The sequence below is a fragment of the Syngnathus leptorhynchus genome, chromosome 22 (assembly GCF_054491065.1).
Source record: "Syngnathus leptorhynchus isolate UIUO chromosome 22, UIUO_Slep, whole genome shotgun sequence".
NCBI lineage: Eukaryota > Metazoa > Chordata > Actinopteri > Syngnathiformes > Syngnathidae > Syngnathus > Syngnathus leptorhynchus.
The window spans coordinates 3,251,368-3,263,247 of record NC_141216.1 but is presented as its reverse complement, the minus strand read 5'-3'; the positions used below and the strand labels follow the sequence as shown (position 1 = coordinate 3,263,247).

Sequence of the window (11,880 nt, the reverse complement as noted above, 5' to 3'; positions counted from 1 at the left end):
AAAGGTCCAGAGTGTCTAATTTGAGCTCGGGGTTCCACAAAAAAAAAAAAAAAAAGTTGAGTCCCCAGTCAAAGCGCCGAGTGCGCTGCACGCATTGGAACTCTGTTTTTGTAGCAATCTGAATTTCCATCTATCCATCCATTATCTGTACCACTTGTCCCCACGGGGGTTAACCGAAACAGCTATCATAACAAGTCACCAGGTGGCGGTAGTGTGCAAAGCACAGTTGGACGAGCAGGAGGAGAAGAAGAAGATTTGAATTTACGGATGTGACGTCACGTCTTTAGGATAATTGGAGACAGGTGTGCGCTTAAGAGGAGTTATCAAATGCAGGTGCCACCAACCGGGTGGTAATTTCTCAGGTAAGCGAGCATGGGAGCAAATGTTTGTCGGTTATTGCAGTTTCTCACGAAGGACGCCTTGTTTGTTGGTTTGTTGCAGGATTTTCACACTCAGCAGCGTCACGGCCACCGCGACTGAAGGCGTTGAAGTTAATTGGAGACTTTTCGAATACGGCCAAAAAAATTTGTAGTTTGTTGAATCGTAGGCCGCAGACCTCACACCAATACAGGTACGTTAAGTTGCAAATGGAGTACACGAGCAAATGTTCGCCGTTTCTTACGATGCCTTATATTATTTCGTGCAGGATTTTCGCTCTCCAGGGACTCAAGAGTATTTGAGGTTTGGACACGGCACGCCACAATCAGTTTTGCGTCGCGTCGTTGAGCGCGCATTGTTCGCTTCTGTCGTTTTGTCGCTACAATATCCCAAATCTCTTTCGTGTGTTTCTTTTTAATGCTGGCCAGCATTTTTTTTCATTCGTTTGTGTGTTGAAGGTTCGTTAATGACGCCGCCGATAAGCTCCGACGATAGTAAATGTTTGTTTAACGATAGTCCAATAAACAAGTATGGTCGTTGGTTATTGTGTGCGCGAATGTGACGAATTTAATTAAAGTCAAAATCAGACCCTTGTGACTCAAATCTATTCCAAGATGGCGCCCGCCCGCACGCGTTCCGCCACGCAACAAACATTTTGCGCGCGTTTTTTTTCTCCTCCGGTTTTCGACGACTCTGCTCAATTCGTGCGACGCCACAAACCTGGATCATCTGTCCGATGTGAGGTGAGTTGATGGCTGATAAAATAAAAATATTTTGAGAATTCTGATAATCAAAGTAGTAATTATTATAACTTACTACAATATAATTGTATATATTTGTTTTAAGTGAGTTGAGGGATGATAAAATTAAAATATTTGTATAATTCTGATAATTATAGTAGTGATTATTATAACTTATTACAATGTTTTGTATATATTTGTTTTAAATGTTAAACTGTACTTAGTATGTATAATTGTTGCAAAAAATATAAAAGCTTCCCAGCACACAATTAATGGTATGTGTTTTTGCAGGCTTTTAGAGGAGCCGATTGGATGAGGAAAAGGAGCAATGCCATCTCTAAAGGAGCAATGCCATCTCTAAAGGAGCAATGCCATCTCTAAAGGAGCAATGCCATCTCTAAAGGAGCAATGCCATCTCTAAAGGAGCAATGCCATCTCTAAAGGAGCAATGCCATCTCTAAAGGAGCAATGCCATCTCTAAAGGAGCAATGCCATCTCTAAAGGAGCAATGCCATCTCAAGTCAAGAATCAAGCAGCACGCTGCAAAAGTCATGTGTGCGGATCATGTGACCAGGAGGGTGCAGTGTTGGCCTTTGTTTGCTTGGTTATGGGTGTACGATGGACAGTGTTGCATGTGTAGACAGTGTTTGGGGGTCTAATGGTTGGACTTGCTTAAGAGGTGCGTTGAGGTTGTGGCTTGTCTGGATCTAGAGCAGCGTTGTCTTGTGCGAGGATTGCCATTGACGGCGCATTTGGGGGAGGACGTCATGTTGGACACAAACAAAACTTTGGTGCAGAGTGTCCAATTTTGCAATATGACTTGTTACATTCTCTTTTTCTAACGTACCACTGTCAATTTTGCAATATGACTTGTAACATTTTCTTTTTCTAACCTACCACTCACTGTTCTACATAATCTTACCCTAACCTACTATTGTCACATTTGCATTCTTTGTTCTCCCCTCGGTGTAGGGCGGCGTTGGAGCGAGCCGGTCCCGAATGTCCAATTTTGCAATATGATTTGTTCCATTTTTGTCTTTTTCTAACCTACCACTGCCGTACATAATGTAACCCTAACCTATACCACGGTCGTACTTGCGTTCTTTGTTCTCCCCTAGGTGTAGGGCGGCGTTGGAGTGATCCGGTAGCATTGTCTTTTTCTAACCTACCACTCAGTTATACATAATCTAACCCTAACCTACTACTGTCACATTTGCATTCTTTGTTCTCCACTCAGTGTAGGGCGGCGTTGGAGTGATTCGGTAGCATTTTGTCTTTTTCTAACCTACCACTCAGTTATACATAATCCAACCCTAACCTACTACTGTCACATTAGCATTCTTTGTTCTCCCCTCAGTGTAGGGCGGCGTTGGAGCGAGCCGGCCCTGCATGTCCAATTTTGCAATATGACTTGTAACAATTTTTTGTCTTTCTAACCAACCGCTGTCGTACTTAATCTAACCCTAACCTACTACTGACGTACTTGCTTTCTTTGTTCTCCCCTCAGTGTAGGGCTGCGTTGGAGCGAGCTGGTACCGAATGTCCAATTTTGCAATATGACTTGTAACATTTTGTCTTTTTCTAACCTACCAGTGTCGTACTTGCATTCTGTAGGGCGCTGTTGGAGTGAGCCGGTCCTGAATGTCCAATTTTGCAATATGACTTAACATTTTGTCTTTTTCTAACCTACCGCTGTTGTACTTAATCTAACCCTAACCTACTAGTGACTTACTTGCGTTCTTTGTTCTCCCTTCAGTGTAGGATGAAGTTGGAGCGAGCCAGTCCTGAACGTCCGATTTTGCAATATGACTTGTCATTTTGTCTTTTTTTGACCTGCCATTGTGTACTTAATCTAACCCTAACCTACTGCTGTCACATTTGCATTCTTTGTTCTCCCCTCGGTGTAGGGCGCTGTTGGAGTGAGCCTGTCCCGAATGTCCAATTTTGCAATATGACTTGTAAAATTTATTGTTTTTTTTTAACTTGACACTGTCAAACTTGCGTTGTTCTCCCCTCAGTGTAGGGCGGCGTTGGAGCGAGCAGGTCCTGAATGTCCAATTTTGCAAATATAACTATTATATTATAAATATAACTATTTCTAACCAACCTCTGTCGTACTTAACCAAACCCTAACCTATACCACGGGCGTACTTGCGTTTGTTGTCCCCTAGGTCTAGGGTGGAGTTGGAGTGAACCAATAGCACTTTGTCTTCTAACCTACCACTGGCGTACCTAATCTAACCCTAACCTACCACTTTTGTACTCATGTCCTTTTTTCTCCCCTCAGTGTAGGGCGGCGTTGACCCACCGGTCGAGGGTGCTCGAGACAAAATGACGCGAGCAGCGCACAACTCATTGCATGTTCTGTCTTTTGCAGGCTGGATGCAAAAAAGGGAAGATGCCCGACCCGGTGACGATAACCAAGAATGGCTCCCCGCTTTGAGTTTCTGACATTGTTTCCGTTTCTGCAGATGGCGACCGGGACCAGACACAATCTGATCAGAAGTGGATGGAACGCTGTGGCATCACTCTGAAGTATCCTGCTTCTGGCTGGGTTCTGAGAGACACCCGCTTCCGTGGAGGCGGTGACCTGCGCAGCGTCAACGCGTGTGATGGAGGTGGGTTTTTTAATTCTTTTAATTCACACCAGTGGTGAAACAAATTTGACACCAATTCATTCAACATTAAGACATTTTGTGCTACGGCTACAAAACAGTGTTGCGCGTTCATTTTGAAGGGCGATCATATGGTGTCGTGATACACCTGATCTCCACACAGCAAAAATGAGGCTCAACTACTGGATGTTTGTCTGAGAGAACTTTTGAACAGATGGTTTGACTTGTAAAAAGCACATCTTAATATTTGGTGTCGTATTTTGGCGCTCCCCTTGTGGCAAATAGCCCCGAGGCTGCCGTTTGGACACCAATGGTGACTTATGTAGGGCTGTACGTGGATTGGAAAATTGCCATATGATGGTATGTAATTGATACGCACTTTAGGAAACAAAAGATTTTGTTTAATGTGGCGAGCTCTGTATTTTCTTGCCCTACTAGTATTTTAGAAGCTGACAAGTCATTGATGCAAGTTAAAGTTAACATCCAACTGATTTCATACAGATCAAATTGTTCATTTCAATCCCAAGTTTTTGCATTACTTTGCTCAATGCAATAGTCTGGCCCAATACTGTCATATCACAAATTTATGTTTGTTGTGCAGCCATGATTGAGTGCAAACGCGCAGTGAAAACTTTGTGCTTGTGTCTTGCCAGGTGGAAGATAAGCTGCATAAAACCAAGCGCCGCGAACGGGAGCCACAAGACCTGAGATAGGCGAGCAAAGGAAGAAAGCACCCTAAGAAAATTAGTCGCCATGTGATGGAGGAGCCTGATCCATGACTGGCCAAGGTTGGCACACCAATCAAATGTACAAGGATGGTGTACAGGCTTTTTTAATCTCATATCCTGATTTGTCTGTTGCAGGGCTTGCTCACATGGCGTCAAAAGGACCGGAGCAGTCCCTCTAACGGAGATGAGTACCATCTGCCACTCACTCGTGGCCCAATATGTCATTTTTTGGCACACCTTGACTCAGTTTGGCAATTTGAATAGGGTAATCAGCATGGGCCAATAGGGTTAGCCTGACCCTCTAAATACCAATTGGCAAAGTACACCCTCCCAGACATTACATATAAATGTAATTAATACTGTAAATGAAATTAAAAATGAATAATAATCTAGTGGTGTAGAGGGCAGGGCTTCCTATTTAATAAAAAATTAAATGTAATTATTAATTACATTATTGATTACCTGAGGACAGGGAAGGGGCTTTGCCCCGCCTCCTACCCTAGGGTAATTACACCAGGGCATTCTAATCCTATTGTAATTACACTCGGGCAGGGGGTGTGCCTCACAGTGGGCGGGGCCACCTTATTCGTTTGCATATGCATATACTTATATATGGCGGGATTCCAAGTACAAAAGGCCATTCAGATATGTGCTCACCTTGGGATCGAACCAGGTTTCTTCTGGGTGAGAGTCCGTGTTGTGAACTGGTCGAGCATTTCGACCTGGCAACTCTCGGCCGTCTGCACGCTTTTATACTTACCCAACGCGCGCGGAACGAAATTACAGAGTGGGTAAGAATGAGTCTAAGTGACCGGCAAGCTGGCCACGATCGGAGAGTGGCTCAGTCGCTGCACTTGATCACCTGAGATCCAGGGTTTGAGTCCCCGTCTCTGCAAAATGTAATGAAATGCTATGTGCTAACCATACACGGACCTCTCTCCCAGCAGCATTAACCACATTGCATTGCATCAACAGGAACAATAAAAAGATAAACTTTTTAGAATTTAAGTCATTTTTTTAAATCTTTTTTGTTACATACTAGTCTAGGCTGTTCTAAATGACCAGCTCGTATGCTTGATACATATTAAATGAGGTAAAAAAAAAAAATCCCGTCATTTACTTCATAACGTGTACATACCGGCACAAAAGGTTGCAGTGCTGAGACAGGTAGAGCCAGTGATGACGTAAAAGTACTGATGGCCGAGCGGTTGAACGCAATGACTGCGCAACCCGTCGTCCCGAGTAAGAGTACAGCAATGCTCAACTTGGAAAACTAAACAAAACTGGACACAAAATGACAATCTGCATACAATTAACATAGTTTTGGCATGTACTTTAGAATTAATGCTTCTTACTTTGCACTTTTTGCACACAAGCATATTGGAGACAGCAGCAGTTTTTATGTTGTGTTTGTTAGGTTACCACGGAAGATTGGCCGCATTGGCCAGCTGTCGATTTAGGCCACCTATCAATTTTAATAGTGCAGTTTAAAGTGAAATATTTGCACATGGTTAAATGGAGCGCCAGACAGGTCAGGGCAAATATGCCACCACTAGATGGCAGCACTTGGAATTCATGTAAAATAGGCATGTCAAACTCATTTTTATCACGGGCTGCATCGTTGTCATACTTTCCCTTGGAGGGCCATTATGGTTTACAAAACAATTTGATGAACTGGTTTTGAAGTCAAAGACTAGTAAAAAGTGCTCTTTTAAAAAGACGAATTGCAATATATTTTCTTAAATGTGAAGACAATTTGTAGTTTTAGTAATGACAAAGTTGACAAAATCTAGCTTTTCAGGCCACATAAAATGATACAAGCCACATCTGGCCCCCCAGGCTTTGAGTTTGACACTTATGATCTAACCATTCTGAAAAGCTCAATTTAATAATGGTGCAGTTAATACCCCTCTGCCTCACTTGCGTGCCACCTAAACAGGATTGAAATAAAAGCTTTTACTCATACAAAAAAAAACCTGCACTAATATAAAGCAAGATTCTGACTTCAATGGCCATTTTACAGCAGGGTTGCAAAAAGGGTTTGCCAAAGATGTTTATTGGTCCCAACCCACTAGCTTTACATTTCTCAATGGCATCCATTTGTGTCAGGCTACTTGGCTTTAGTCAACAATTTAGAATACATTTAGCTTTTCTTTGTGTATTGAGAGAAAAAAAAAAAAAAAAAAAAAAAGCCTGACACTATATAACATTACATATTTGGACCCATTTGTTTGAGACTAATTTTACAATTGCCTTATACAGAATGATTACATTTTGTATGTTGATATTTAACTCAAATTCCACACTGCTAAACTTTACATGCCAAGGTTTAAAATGGACCACTTGAAGTCAGTTCACAATTTAATTCAGGTACAGAGGCACACAATTACAATACAAACTTTACAGTTAATTCCATGTATTAAAAAACACTTTCAAACAATATTGCACAATGACACAGCGCTGTGAAGAAACAGAGGCCTCATGCAGATTGTGTACACACCCAGTGAAAAAGTGGAGGGAGGGAAAGAAAGCGCAAAAGGAAAAACAAATTCATACTCTCCCTAAATGCTGGCTGGGCACGCCGAATCTGCACCCGCCCCGTGTAGTAGCCTGCTCGTCACGGCCAAAGGTCCGCCGAAGGTTCGGGTCCACTGCGAGCCGGTGTTTGACGTTTGGACTCATCCTCGCACAACTGCAAAAAGACGACACTCAGTTGCGTGCGGTTCACTTCTGTCAACGTACTCATTACCTACCCCCTGGTCTCGCCGTCCGATCTGCAGCCCTGAAAGGCAGACATGTTGTGGTGGTTTGGCAAGAGATAAAACCCACAAGGGGAGCGCCAAAATATGACATCAAATATTAAGATGTGCTTTTTACAAGTCAAATCATCTGTTCAAAAGTTCTCTCAGACAGACATCTAGTAGTTTAGCCTCATTTTTGCTGTGGGAAGGTCAGGTGTATCAAGACACCACATGAATGACCTTCAAAATGAACGCACAACACCGTTTAGTAGCAGTAGCACAAAATGTTAAGAGCAAAGTGTCTTGATTGATTTGAGTGTTGAATGAATTTTGTTTTGAAAATTTGTTTCAGTATGCAATGCAGCCCTCAAACGGATGTTTGGACACCACTGGTGTGAATTAAAACAAGAAAAAAAAAACTCAATTTCACGCGTTGAAGCTACGCAGGTTGACGCCTCCAGGGAAGCGGGTCTCCCTCAGAACCCGGCTGGCTGCCGGATACTTCAGAGTGATGCCACAGCGTTCCGTCCACTTCTGATCAGATTGTGTCTGGTCCCGGTCGCCATCTGCAGAAACGGAAACAATGTCAGAAACTCAAAGCGGGGAGCCACTCTTGGTTATCGTCGCCGAGTCGGGCATCCTCCCTTTTTTGCATCCAGCCTGCAAAAGACAGAACATGCAATGAGTTGTGCGCTGCTCGCGTCATTTTGTCTCGAGCACCCTCGACCGGTGGGTCCAACGCCGCCCTACACTGAGGGGAGGAAAAAAGGACGCGAGTACAAAAGTGGTAGGTTAGGGTTAGATTAAGTACGACAGTGGTAGGTTAGAAGACAAAGTGCTATCAGTTCGCTCCAACTCCGCCCTACACCTAGGGGACAACAAACACAAGTACGCCCGTGGTATAGGTTAGGGTTAGGTTAAGTACAACAGTAGTAGGTTAGATTAAGTACACAATGGCAGGTCAAAAAAAGAAAATGACTAGTCATATTGCAAAATTGGACATTCAGGACTGGCTCACTCCAACGTCATCCTACACTGAAGGGAGAACAAAGAACGCAAGTAAGTCACTAGTAGGTTAGGGTTAGATTAAGTACAACAGCGGTAGGTTAGAAAAAGACAAAATGTTAAGTCAAATTGCAAAATTGGACATTCAGGACCGGCTCACTCCAACAGCGCCCTACAGAATGCAAGTACGAAAGTGGTAGGTTAGAAAAAGACAAAATGTTACAAGTCATATTGCAAAATTAGACATACGGGGCCGGCTGGCTCCAACGCCGCCCTACACCGAGGGGAGAACAAAGAACCAAGTATGACGGTAGTAGATTAGGGTTAGATTATGTAAAACAGTGGGAGGTTAGAAAAAGACAAAATGTTACGAGTCATATTTGCAAAATTGGACATTCGGTACCAGCTCGCTCCAACGCAGCCCTACACCGAGGGGAGAACAAACAACGCAAGTACGTCAGTAGTAGGTTAGGGTTAGATTAAGTACGACAGCGGTTGGTTAGAAAGACAAAAAATTGTTACAAGTCATATTGCAAAATTGGACATTCAGGACTGGCTTGCTCCAACGCCACCCTACACTGAGGGGAGAACAAAGAATGTGAGTACGTCAGTAGTAGGTTAGGGTTAGATTAAGTACAACAGCGGTAGGTGAGGAAAAAGACAAAATGACAAGTCGTATTGCAAAATTGGACATTCAGGACTGGCTCGCTCCAACGTCATCCTAAACTGAGGAGAGAACAAAGAACGCAAGTAAATCACTAGTAGGTTAGAAAGACAAAATGTTAAGTCCTATTACAAAATTGGACATTCAAGACCGGCTCACTCCAACGGCGCCCTACAGAATGCAAGTACAACAGTGGTAGGTTAGAAAAAGACAAAATGTTACAAGTTATATTTGCAAAATTGGACATTCGGGACCAGCTCGCTTTAACGCCGCCCTACACTGAGGGGAGAACAAAGAACGCAAGTACGTCAGTAGTAGGTTAGGGTTAGATTAAGTACAACAGCGGTAGGTTAGAAAAAGACAAAATGTGACAAGTCATGCTGCAAAATTGGGACATTCAGGTCTGGCTCGCTCCAACGCTGCCCAACACTGAGCGGAGAACAAAGGCAAGTACGTCAGTAGTAGGTTAGGGTTAGATTAAGTACAACAGCAGTAAGTTAGAAAAAGACAGAATATTGCAAGTTCTATTGCAAAATTGGACATTCAGGACCGGCTCGCTCCACTGCCGCCCTACAGAATGCAAAATGCAAGTACGACACTGGTAGGTTAGAAAGACAAAACGTTACAAGTCATATTGCAAAATTGGACATTCAGTACCGGCTTGCTCCAACGCTGCCCTACACTGAGGGGAGAACAAAAAAAGCAGGTACGGCAATAGTAGGTTAGGGTTAGATTAAGTACAACAGTGGTAGGTTAGAAATAGACAAAATGTTACAAGTCATATTGCAAACTTGGACATATGGGGGGGCCAGCTCGCTTCAACGTCGCCCTACACTGAGGGGAGAACACAACGCAAGTGGTAGGTTAGGAAAAATACACTGTTACAATAGTAAAGTCATATTGCAAAATTGGACATTCGGCGCCAAAGTTGTTTGTGTCCAACATGACGTCCTCCCCCAAATGCGCCGTCAATGGCAATCCTCGCACAAGACAACGCTGCTCTAGGTCCAGACAACCACAACGCACCTCTTAAGCAAGTCCAACCATCAGACCCCCAAACACTGTACACCTGCAACACTGTCCGTCGTACACCCATAATCAAGCAAACAAAGGCCAACACTGCCCCCTCCTGGTCACATGATCCGCAAACATGACTTTTGCAGCGTGCTGCTTGCTCCTTTAGAGATGGCATGGCTCCTTTAGAGATGGCATGGCTCCTTTAGAGATGGCATGGCTCCTTTAGAGATGGCATGGCTCCTTTAGAGATGGCATGGCTCCTTTAGAGATGGCATGGCTCCTTTAGAGATGGCATGGCTCCTTTAGAGATGGCATGTCTCCTTTAGAGATGGCATGTCTCCTTTAGAGATGGCATGTCTCCTTTAGAGATGGCATGTCTCCTTTAGAGATGGCATGTCTCCTTTAGAGATGGCATGTCTCCTTTAGAGATGGCATGTCTCCTTTAGAGATGGCATGTCTCCTTTAGAGATGGCATGGCTCCTTTAGAGATGGCATGGCTCCTTTAGAGATGGCATGGCTCCTTTAGAGATGGCATTGCTCCTTTTGATATGGCATTGCTCCTTTTGATATGGCATTGCTCCTTCTGGAATGAAATTGCTCCTTCTGGAATGAAATTGCTCCTTTTGATATGGCATTTCTAATTTTCCTCATCCAATCGGCTCCTCTTAAAGCCTGCAAAAACACATACCATTAATTGTGTGCTGGGAAGCTAAAACTCTACACAAACAGCCATTAATTGTGTGCTGGGAAGCTGAAACTTTACACAAATGAGTTTCCACCTATTTTAGGACAACTCTTCCTCAGTGTCTTCATCACTGAGCCTCCTGCTTGCTTTGTATAGAAGGATCGTGGCTGGGCAGCTATTTTTAGCGCTATAAAAGACAAACAAAATATTGCAACAATACACATCGAGTAGAGTGCCAATGGCATGATATTTTTGCAACAATTATACGTACTAAGTACAGTTTAACATTTAAAACAAATATATACAATTTAAATATTGTAATAAGTTATAATAATTACGATTATATTTATCAGAATTATAACAATATTTTAATTATATCAATCAACTCACTTAAAACAAATATATACAATTATTATGTTGTAATAAATTATAATAATTACTACTATAATTATCAGAATTCTAAAAATATTTTAATTTTATCATCCATAAACTCACCTCACATCGGACAGATGATCCAGGTTTGTGGCGTCGCACAAATCGAGCAGGGTAGTCGAAAAAGTAAGGGAAAAAAAACGCGCGCAAAATGTTTGTTGCGTGGCGGAACGCGGGCGGGCGCCATCTTGGAATATATTTGAGTCACAAGGGTCTGATTTTGACATTAATTAAATTAGTCACATTCGCGCACACAATAACCAACAACCATAATTGTTTATTGGACTATAGTTAATCATTTAATATCGTCGGAGCTTATCGGCGGCGTCATTAACAAACCTTCAACACAAACTAATGAAAAAAAATGCTGGCCAGCATTAAAAAGAAATACACGAAAGAGATTTGGGATATCTTAGCAACAAAACGACAGAAGCGAACAATGCGCGCTCAACGACGCGACGCAAAACGGATTGTGGCGTGCCGTGTCCAAACCTCAAATACTCTTGAGTCCCTGGAGAGCGAAAATCCTGCACGAAATAATAAAAAGCATCGTAAGAAACGGCGAACATTTGCTCGCGTGCTCCATTTCCAACTTACCGTACCTGTATTGGCGTGAGGTCTGCGGCCTACGATTCAACAAACTACAAATTTTTTGGCCGTATTGGAAAAGTCACCAATTAACTTCAACGCCTTCAGTCGCGGTGGCCGTGAAGCTGCTGAGTGTAAAAACCCTGCAACAAACCAACAAACAAGGAGTCCATCGTGAGAAACGGCAATAAACGACAAACATTTGCTCCCATGCTCGCTTACCTGAGAAATTACCACGCGGTTGGTGGCACTTGCATTTGATAACTCCTCTTAAGCGCACACCTGTC

At 43.0% G+C, this 11,880-nt stretch overlaps 2 long non-coding RNA genes across 4 annotated transcripts; one reads left to right on the top strand and one right to left on the bottom strand.

Annotated features, from left to right (window-relative positions):
- Positions 1-237: 237 nt before the first annotated feature.
- LOC147039362 (uncharacterized) lies at positions 238-6,591 on the top strand. Of its 3 annotated transcripts, none has more exons than XR_015063411.1 (6): positions 238-362; positions 442-571; positions 647-681; positions 3,590-3,736; positions 4,387-4,521; positions 4,597-6,591. It is a non-coding gene; the product is annotated as an uncharacterized LOC147039362 (long non-coding RNA). The 3 variants fall into 3 exon arrangements; XR_015063409.1 differs by having other exon boundaries at positions 1,410-3,736; XR_015063410.1 differs by having other exon boundaries at positions 647-1,121; positions 1,410-3,736.
- Positions 3,265-11,739, bottom strand: LOC147039361 (uncharacterized). Its single transcript, XR_015063412.1, has 6 exons — positions 11,608-11,739; positions 11,498-11,532; positions 10,668-10,748; positions 7,215-10,560; positions 5,600-7,153; positions 3,265-5,351 (listed from the first exon to the last, which is right to left on the bottom strand). It is a non-coding gene; the product is annotated as an uncharacterized LOC147039361 (long non-coding RNA).
- Between the last annotated feature and the right edge of the window lie 141 nt (positions 11,740-11,880).